The sequence below is a fragment of the Pseudonaja textilis genome, chromosome 2 (assembly GCF_049901715.1).
Source record: "Pseudonaja textilis isolate UNSWEBS1 chromosome 2, rPseTex1.2, whole genome shotgun sequence".
NCBI lineage: Eukaryota > Metazoa > Chordata > Lepidosauria > Squamata > Elapidae > Pseudonaja > Pseudonaja textilis.
In genome coordinates this window covers 133,247,700-133,258,192 of record NC_141991.1, presented here as the reverse complement: position 1 = coordinate 133,258,192, position 10,493 = coordinate 133,247,700, and the positions used below count along the sequence as shown (strand labels likewise).

The following is a 10,493-nucleotide window of genomic DNA, read 5'->3' as shown; positions in this document are numbered from 1 at the left end:
TACTGCAGACTTAAGTATCAGAGATCCTTAGGCAGTTTCTACTAATCATACAGATGAACAACCATCTTTACCTCACATGAATAATAGAAAATAGCATGCAACCAAACCAGTGTAGGTTCGTTTCCTGCCTTGATTTTTCACAGTATATTAAAGAAAACTTTAGTGTTAAAATTATTTTGTGATTTGTTTGTCTTTCAAAGGCTTTCCTGCTCATTGTTATGGGAAATCAACCTGCTGATTTTGGGGCTATCCTGAGAGCACTTCAGGAGTCACAGGTTGCTCTCATACGCATTAGATCAATAATTTTAAAAGGCAAAAGAGGCAAGAGTTGAATAGAGGCAAGAGTCCACTGCATTTATTTCAAATTGCATTACATTATATGTTTTATTGTCACTGCAGTGATGCTGGCTGTATACATTAAAAGATGTGATCTATAGCAAGTAGAAATATGTATGGGCACGTCTTATTTTCACGCTTGATAAATAATTTACAAATTCATGGTGCTGAAAACTTTATCTAAGAGTCATTCTGTGTCGACCTCAATGGTTTAAATAGTTATTTCCAACTCTAGTTTCAGGTTGTTTTATCCATGTGTGAATGCTGTATTTATAATGTACATCCGATTAGCTTACAGAGCGGTTTGATCAATTTGTGCATGGTGTGATTCCCATCCAACTATGATTTATTCAATAAACAATGGTTAAGGAAATTATACTTTGGCACAATGTGCATACTTAAGAATCTGGATCAGTCTAAGGTGGAAATCCTAAAAAAGTAATTCCCAGGGAGTGAATCCAACCAAAGTTGGTGTATTCGTGCAATATACTGGGTTTAAACTACACTGGGGTTGGTTTATAACTCAAACTAACTACAAAGTTGTGTCAACCCAGACATTTTGTACCAGATTTACATAATTTGCTGTATGTTAAAGTGAAAACCGCATTAAATTAACAAAACATTTGACATCAGGTGAATTAAGTTAAACTAGGCAACCCATCTACTTTATTGGGTCACCTTTTCAGAGATATGTCCTTATCTAAACAGAGAAACAGAATGACTATGGGCAGGCAAAAAAGCAGTGGGAGCCGGAATGACCTCTGCATTCCTGCTGGCCTTCCCATTGACTTTTCTTGTGGGAAGGAGACAGGGTGCACCAGAAATCAGGAGTACAGGGCCATGGTTAACTGTGTTGCAGCAGCCACAACTTTACAAATGCAATTGGTGTGAAGATCCTTGAAATTTCAGTTACATAGGAGTAGTGGATTTTGTACATTCTTTACTAGTTGAAGGTTATAAAAAACAGGAAGTTTGGGTATATAAATGGAAACATACAAAACTTTCAGACACCAGAATGAGTGTATAGTAGAATGATTTTCTCAGATTTCTACAGAATGTCTTAACACGCAGAGGCTAGGTTAGGGAAGGCTGCACTATGGTAACAACCCAATTTTTGGTTGATCATTCTCTTTCCTCCTCTCTGTAATAAGTGAATCTTTTGGAATTTGCAATAAATTACAGATAGACATAAAAATATACATTACTTGAGTTAATCCATGTAGCTGATTAAGTATACTAACTTTAACTTATATTTAAATTTGACTTTATTCCTTAACCCAGAGAATATAAAAGACTGCAGAAGAATAAAGAAGCGAGCCAATATATACAACATAAATCATTTTAATGCAAAACAAGTAATCTTCAGTTGACTGGAGTTACCATAGAAAAAAGTGCACAAAGGCAACCAATCTCAAGAAGAGAAGTTTTTTTTAGTAGATTTATTACTTGCATTTATGTTGGCCCTTTCTCCAGTAAGCTCAAAGCAGTGCAATGGTTCTTCCCTGTGTTATCCTTATAATATAATAAGCTATAAAGTAAAATAAGCTGGAAGACAAAACTGAGATTGAATAAATTTAACCATGTTAATTCAGTCTAAACATTCAGGTTTTCATAGCACATTGGGCCATAAACTAAGTTCAAAGATTGGAATTGGTCAATATAGGCTTTATCAGCAAAAAGGACCAGTAATTGTCCTAGAGTCTATAGGGTTTCCTGCCTGAGCAGGGGGTTGAACTAGATGATCTCCAAGGTCCCTTCCAACTGTTATTCATTCTATAATTAATATCCGAGGGATATAATTCAGCAATCTGTGATAATTGGATTGTTTAAAGAACCTGTCTCATCTGGATAGATATAAATTAACGTGCTTTTATCAGCAAAAGTTTGGTCCTTAAATCCAAGTTAAAGCAGCAGAATCATGAAGAATTTTCATCAATAAAAGGTAAAGTTAAAAACTTCCTTCCATCAAGCTCTGGTTGACGTCCAGGCAGTTTTTGCAACATAAATGGATTACTGCCGCCTCCTGCTAGGTCCTTCTCCTGATGGCCTCCCATCCAAGTATTAATTCTGATTCTACTTAGCCTTCTCCAGATTAGCCACGTTTGATCAGATATAAGAATCTGCTGTAGGGTGTTCACAAATAACATTAAATACAGCACAGTCTAGAGCAAAGGAATGGCAATTCCTCCAACCTGCAGCTGCAAGTGTTGATGGTGGCCGCTTACCTGGCAACAAGGCTACAGGAGATGTATTGATTCAATGCATTGGGAACATGGTCGGTGTTTGGTCCACGCTTACGGCCTTCGACCATTCTTCTGTGTGTTCCGTCTTTTTCATTCTCAGCCATTTCATCCGTGTTTGTGTACACGCATATGTATATACGTGTGTGTAAATATACACACTCACACACACATGTGGGTGAAAAGGCTGAGAATGTAAAAGACGGAGCACATAGAAGACTGGTCGAAGGCGGTAAGCGTGGACCAAACGCAGACCATGTTCTGGATGTTAGAACGACTAAATCACAGGTGTCCAACCTTGGCAACTTTAAGACTTGTGGACTTCAACTCCCAGAATTCCTCTGAGGAATTCTGGGAGTTGAAGTCCACAAGTCTTAAAGTTGCCAAGGTTGGACACCCCTGGACTAAATCAACCTTCCCTGACTTACCGTCCATACGAGGCAACTTTCCCAGCCAGCACCTGGAGGGCGCCAGATTGGAGAAGGCTGCAAGAATAACTTCGGCTCGAGCTCGGACTCTACTGGCGTGCCTCGCGCGCTCATGCGCCCGCGCGCTCTTCCTCCCCAACCCCGGGAGTGCAGCACCGAAGACCACCAACTTGTTCCCCTCAGTTGCCGCCGCTGCTAACCCCGCCTCCCCCTCCCCGCCGCCTTCCACACCTCAGCACCACCTTCTGTTTTTCCTAATCCCGCCCACCCGTCCTTCATTGGTTTTGCGATCCGGTAGCCCCGCCTCCTTATCAAATCTCGCGAGGATCTCGGGTGCTCAGAAGCGGCGGCGGGGGTGGGGGGGGGCACAGCAATCCACCACAGCGAGACTTGGGGGCTGTCGCTGGAGAGTGGGGAAGAGTCCCGTTAGTGTCGGCGCCAAGCGGAGGGGCACGGGGATTTAAAAGGGGAGAGGGAGCTCGGTCACTTTCCCTCCTTTCTCCCCTCCCGAGGTGAGTGTCTTCCGTTGTTTCTGTCACCCCCGTTCTCTAAACCTCCTCCTCCTCCTCCTCCTCCCCTCAAGAAAAATCCTAACTCCTCCAAGACTTGCGAGAAGAGGTTCCGCCTGGCGGTGATTGGCAGCTCAGCCGCGTCAATTAGCGTCAATGGTCGGGAGGAGTGGTGGGCGACTCGGCTAATCAGAGCGTGAAGCTGGAGCCAGAGCCAGCCCCCTTCCCTGGATGTGGGCTGGCCTTCGGGGACTGTGAGGAAGCTCTGAAAAGGGGCCCGGGCGGTGGCCAGGAGGAGGGGCGCGCGCGACCAGGGAGTCGGAGTGATGGTGGGCGCGCGAGAAGGGAAGAGTTGGGAGCAGCCTGGGGAGCTGGCCCGCGAGTGTGCTTCTTGCACACGTGTATGGTTAGGGGTGTGTGTAGGTGATGTATATGTGTATATGACGTGTATGTGTGTGTGTGTGTGTGTATGTATGTATGTATGTATGTGTGTGTATATATATATATATATATATATACACACACACACACACACACACACATATATACATATATATATATACACACACACATATATACACACACACACACACACATATACATACATATGTCTCACATCACACATATAATACACACACACATACATGTGGGTGAAATGGCTGAGAATGAAAAAGACAGACAGTACAGGGCCTGAGGTTTATGAGAGGCAAAAACAGCGTCATCCTCAAAGAAGGAGAGCTGAGTGGCATTACTGATCAGAGACAGTTATAGCTCTTGCAAAGACTTCGTGGAAGATATACGTCCCAATAGAGAAACGCTTCCCACCCCCTCCAAACATATTGAGAGAATACTAAAAACACAACGAGGGTGAGTTCTTGTTCAAGGCTTATAAAATACTGTAGAGTCAGTGAATAGCTGTTGGAAAACCCTCCTAGATGGGGGGGGCGTGTTCCATATTGGATGCCCAAGAAGATTGTGCAGAAAACCCGCAGCTGCAAGTTCCTTTGGACACACCTATGAAGTGGAAATAGGGGTAGCAAGTCTCCCATTTTCTGTTTGCCTTTCTGGGCAGTGTAGTTAACGGAGAAGTTGCCAGACTGCCCAGAGAGAATCAATAAGTGAATAGCAGTTGCTTCTCCTTGCTGTGACTATTTGCCTGATTGTCCATGAAATATCCATTCCCATTTGAATGTCCAATCCTTTTGTGAAGGGATGGGGTATCCATAATGCCATACAAAATGGGTTACGAATGGGAAAAGTGTACAGAGATGGCTTCTCCTGCTGTTTTGCTTGTTTTCAACAGGCTGAAAGGGAGGAGTGTTGCTTATATTGCTGTAGGAGCTCCCCAAAGTGGTGCTACTCTGTTGGTACTAGTTCACTTCCTAATAACTGCATCGGCATCAATAACTCTTCTTCATCCCCATCAAATGAGAATTCCCATGTAAGAAAGGAGCCTCACATTCTGTATTACTTGCAGAGTGATGCTTCTGCACTTGTTTAAGGGGATAGGATAAATTACTAGGAGATAGCAAATGTTTGTTCACCTGAACTGGTGGTAGTCAAGAATTTTTGTTGTTGCAGAAAAATGCTGTAAATGAAAATCTTCTCTTTGCATTGTACAGCAACTGAGTAGCTCCGTCCACCATGACAGGTGTCTTTTAAGCTTCTGCTTCTTATTTTTTCTTATAGAAAGGGGTAAGGCTAGCAAGAAAGTGGTGGTCATTACTTTTTAAAAATAACACTCACCTGCCAACTTTGCATAGGGAGGAGGAAGTGATGTTTGTGTCCTGATATGTGCCAGTAAGGAAGTCTAATGGAATGGATAAACATGGTTGTGACAGCATAGAGTGTTGATGGTTGCTGCTTTGCAGCGTCAGCTCGTTAACTGAGAGTGACATTGGTACTACAAAGTTCTGGGGCCTTTGGCAGCAGCCCAGTGACACCAGCTAGAATCATAATGGAAAAGATAGTGTCCATTTGGGAACATTAATTCCATCTTTGTCAACCCTTGATTTGGGTGCAGACATTATTTTCTTTTAAGGAATATTGGAAGTAGATTATTCTTCCTGAATGGCCTTGCAAAAACTTATTTCACATCATCACCATTGTACTAAAGCACTAACTGCAGTTTTTTGTTTGTTTATTTGAATCTAACTAAGACAGTGACAGGCTGGGTTGGAGCTAAAAATATTATACAGATAGTCCTTGATTTATGACCACAAATGGGACCAGAGTTTCCATTGTTAAGCAAGGTGGTTGTTAAGTGAGTTGTGCCAGTTTTCATGACCTTTTTTTGCTATGGTTGATAAGCAAATCACTTCACGTGAATCATGAGGTAGTTTGGTGAATCTGGCTTCCACTGTTGAATTTGCTTGTCCGAAGCCAGCTGGGAAGGTTGCAAACAGTGATTATATGACCCTGGGATGGTGCAAACATTGTAAATACATGCCAGTTGCATATGTTGATTTAGTATATTGATGTCATGTCAGAGTTTTCTCACATTACAGCATTGAATCTTGCTAAATCGAAGTAAAATTACTCAAAACTCGTGAAAAATGCAGAATACAAAAAATATGATTTTATTCAAGATGTTTCCTTTGTACTTAGCCACTTCTTTTGCTAAGAACTTCATAGAGTAGCACTGTGATTTGACAGAGTTGTTTGAGAGCATAGGGTATAATGGGGCTGATAAATATATTGAACTGTTTTGGGGTAGAAATTAATATACTGCTTTCCTAACAAGTGTCAAGTAAGTTTTATTTGTGAATTAAGCATTGTAGATGTGTTAGTTAGGTGTGAGGATTTTAAAGTGTACTTTTATAAAGTTTCGTATTTCACCACAGCTCTGAACCTTTAATACAATAAAACAATGGGAATAATGGAAAAATTGTCCATTCAACCAAATGTTGAATGGCACGTGTAAAATGATCAACCTGTTTTATTCCATTAGTCTACTGAAGTGAAGTTCAGTAAATTAAAGGTTTACTACAGTAAATTCAACTTCTGGTAACTGTGGACATATCCATGTCGCTGTATGAAAGTAGTTTCCTTTGTGTTCTTCCAGACCTTTAAAGTTATTTTTTTACTGTGACTTATCATTATCTTCCCTAAGCTAAGTATCTTCTTAGTAGCTAGCTTTCCAGTTTCCAGAACTCCTAATAGCTGTATGTGCTGACAATTTTTTTGAATAAAACATTTTTTCATGTATGTATATCCTGCTTTCATTATTTTTACAAATAACTCAGGGAGATGAACATACGCAACATACCTTCCTTCTCCTATTTTCCTCACAACAACAACCCTGTGAAGTGACTTGGACTGAGAGAGGGACTGGCCCAAGATCACGCAGCTGGATTTCATAGCTAAGGCAGGACTTAAACTTATGGTATCACAGTTTCTATCCTGGGGCTTTAACCACTAGACCAAACTGGCTCTCTTATCCAGAAAGCGTTCAGGTAGGAAAATCCATGTTGCATCAACTGGGGGAAAAAAATCAGAAACCTTAGGATTTAAATTTTTGGTAACTGTATCTTGATACTGTATCTTGTTCCACCTATCAGATATTTCTTATATTATGCATATACCAAGTTATGTAATGCTCACCTGGATGAATAAAAGACAATAAATAGCATTCGCTACTTATAGTCCACATAGTTATCCGTAGCTTAGTAAGTAGAAAATATATTTTTATCAGGTAGGAATATCTAATTAAATCAGTTGTAGAGCAGTGGTAGTCAGCCTGGTCCCTACCCCCCACTAGTGGGCATTCCATGGTGGGAGGGAGGGTTTTTGTCCTCTACTTTATAAATCACCATTACTGTGGAACTGGTGAGCGGTTAAATTTTTTTTACTACTAACAGAGATACAAAAGTGGGCGGTAGGTATAAAAAGGTTGACTACCCCTGATGTAGAGCAAGGATCTTCAAACTTTGCAAGTTTAAGACTTGTGGACTTCAACTTCCAGAATTCCTGATCTAACATGCCTGGAGGAGGGATTCTGGGAAGTCCACAAGTCTTAAAGCTGTCAAGTTTGAAGACCCCTGATGTAGAGATAGCTTTTTGACTGCCTTCTTCTGAAATCTTGTTTAATTTACCAGTCTAGCCTATAAGGGGGATGAGACCAAAATTGGTGACTTGCTTGAGTGCATAGATAGGGTAATATTAGAACTAGAGATTTTTGCAGCTCATATACTTGGCCTTTATTCTAAGCTAACTCTATCAAAATATAATTACTAAGCGCCAAAAAACTGCTAGTTTACTCATCTACTTTCGATCAGGAAAAAAAATAATACTGTTACTCCATTGCCAGGTTACTTTTCCTTCACAGCCAATATGGAAGAGTAAGAATCCCCTTCCTTTTCTGCTAGTACAATAGCTAAGTTGGCTGACAAAGAAAGGACAAAGGTCTTAGTTCCTCTTTAATAGCCTGCTCACTTGTCTGGAGGAAGTTCTATGTGCTTTCCTGCTAACAATTCCTAATTCCCATTGGCAGCCAGGCGGTTAAATATACGGTAATTCCACATGACAAGCCCCAGACTTTGTGGCATTCAAACAAAAGTATGGTTAAAAAAAAATTATTGTTGACATCACTTACAATAGTTAAAGACAAGTAGTCTAGTAGAAAACTCTTGCATGTTCAGTGAATAAATGTATTTGGGTAATAACTGTATATGTATTGAAAATAAATCTGCTCATTCTTGTATCATAGAAGCCTGCAACATTTTATTTAAAACTTGAAAGACATGCTAATGGGGTTTATTTATACTTTATTAAGCCTTAACAAGAGAACAATTATATGTTTCCTCCACATATTTACAATTCTTTTGACTCATAATAATGATTTAAATAAAAGCACTAGACTCGAAATTTGAAAGCCCAGATTACTCCAATTTATTCATGAATTATAAAGTACAGTTTGGGATAGATTTGAAGTGTAGCCTTCCAATTTGAATTAGTTTAAAAGCTTCAGGCTTTAGTATATGCTATATGTTGGTAAAACTTTAAGCAATCAAATCTGTAGACAAGTCTTTTTGCTGCCCTTCTACTCCAATCCATTATCCTCATGACTGAAAGAATTGGAAATTGCATAGAAAATTCTAATAAATTTGTATGTAGCTTTATACATAGGCAAGGATGAAGGACTTTCTTGTCTGCTTTACAGAGTATGTTTTGTTATCCATAGGATGATCTTAGAGTTTCTGGTTTCCTCCAGTCTTTTTATTTACAAAGTAAGTAATAAGAATTTATAGGTAGTCCCTGAGTTATGATTGTAATGGACCCTGCCATTTTGATCAAAACTTGTGACAGCTGTAAAGTGGGTCAGTCATATGACCAACCTGATTTTATAGATCTTTTTTGTTGTGGTCATTAAACGAATGCCGCAATTGTTAAGCAAACCAATGGTGCTGCTTTTGTAAAATGCAGTCACATGACTGGGATGTTGCAAATAGCCATATACCGGTATATGCAGGCTGGTTGCGGAGTGTGGAAAGTGCAGTTAACACGATCATTGTGTGTGTGTGTGTGTGTGTGTGTGTGTGTGTGTGAGAGAGAGACTGTTGGATCTTTGAATCCAAATTTAAGTCCCTCCCCTCCAGGGAGATCTGTCAGAATTTTGAACAATCACAGATTGAGGATTATCTATGTTACAAGAAGTAATAAGTAATCAGGATCTATTTATGGTTTTGGAAAACATGTGAGTGCCAATGTCATATACTGGGATTTTCAAATGCTTTTTAAAAATGAGAGTAAAAAAGGACATTTTCAGATACAAGAGTTCCTTTAATGACTGTTCAAAGTTACAACGGCACTGAAAAAAGCAACTTATGACTGTTTTTCACACTTACGACTGTTGCAGCATTCCCATGGTCATGTGATAAAAATTCAAATGCTTGGCAACTGATGGTTGCAGTGTCCTGGGGTCATGGGATCACCTTTTGTGACCTTTTAACAAGCAATGTCAATGGGGAAGCCCAATTCAAACAACCGTGTTACTAGCTAAACCACTGCAGTGATTAATTTAACAACTGTGGAAAGAAAGGTCATAAAATGGGGCAAAACTCAGTTAATAACTGTCTCACTTAACAACAGACATTTTGGGCTCAACTGTGCTTGTAAGTCGAGGGCTACCTATACTATCCTATTATCTTTGAGTTGGGCAGTAAAATTGGCAAAGAAATATTTCTCAATGAATGGTAGCTAGGGAAACCTCTTGTATCCTGTAATCTAAAAGCGTAGCACTGTCAAAAATGCTGCAAGCAATGACTGGCTGAAGCTGAAGGAGCCGATTTCAATGTTTCCAGTCTCCTCAGATTTTACTGGCAATACGGGAAGGATGAATATGGATATGATTTTCAGTATCATTTTCCTTGAGGCATGTTTTTGATGCAATTGTAGGATGCATGGCATTGTGAGAGGATACACTTGCACATCATAGGTATAGGGTTAGAACTAAAGTCCAAGAAGATAAATAGAGACTTTAAAAGTTTGAGATACTTTAGATTAAGTTCAACAATAAGCTATTTTCCATGTAATAAGAGCATGCCCCAAAGGAATTAAACATAAAACACTTCGTATGTCTATAATAAATTATATTCTCTTGGCGCTTGAGATAGTCCACCTATTTGTTTTCTTTTGTTTTGGGTGCTTTCTCTCTTTTTCCTCCTGCCAATTTGCAGCTCTTTTTGAGATCAACTGTGAAATGGAAAACACATACATAAATATTTTAAATAAGTATTGGAATACTCTCCTGACTAAATAGCTCAAAAGATTAGCACAATTCGTTGGAATGTTGTTTATAGCAAAGATATTAAAAGAATATAGTCAATTCCTTCTCCCCCCCCTTCTAATTAGCCTGTATATAAAAAGGGTAAACTTTTTTTCTGACAGCATCAGATTCTTGCTTTTATATTTTAATGAGCTTATGCCATTATAAAGCTTACCTCAAAATGCAATGTTTAGGGAACAAGTAGAGATTTAGT

The 10,493-nt window shown here is 39.6% G+C and overlaps 1 protein-coding gene across 1 annotated transcript in view; it reads left to right on the top strand.

Annotated features, from left to right (window-relative positions):
* The first annotated feature begins 3,341 nt into the window (after positions 1–3,341).
* ATF7 (activating transcription factor 7) overlaps positions 3,342–10,493 on the top strand; it is a 117,141-nt gene continuing 109,989 nt past the window's right edge. The window contains exon 1 of the mRNA XM_026714852.2: positions 3,342–3,516. The gene's annotated coding sequence lies outside the window, so the exon portion shown is untranslated. The remainder of the gene's footprint in view (positions 3,517–10,493) is intronic.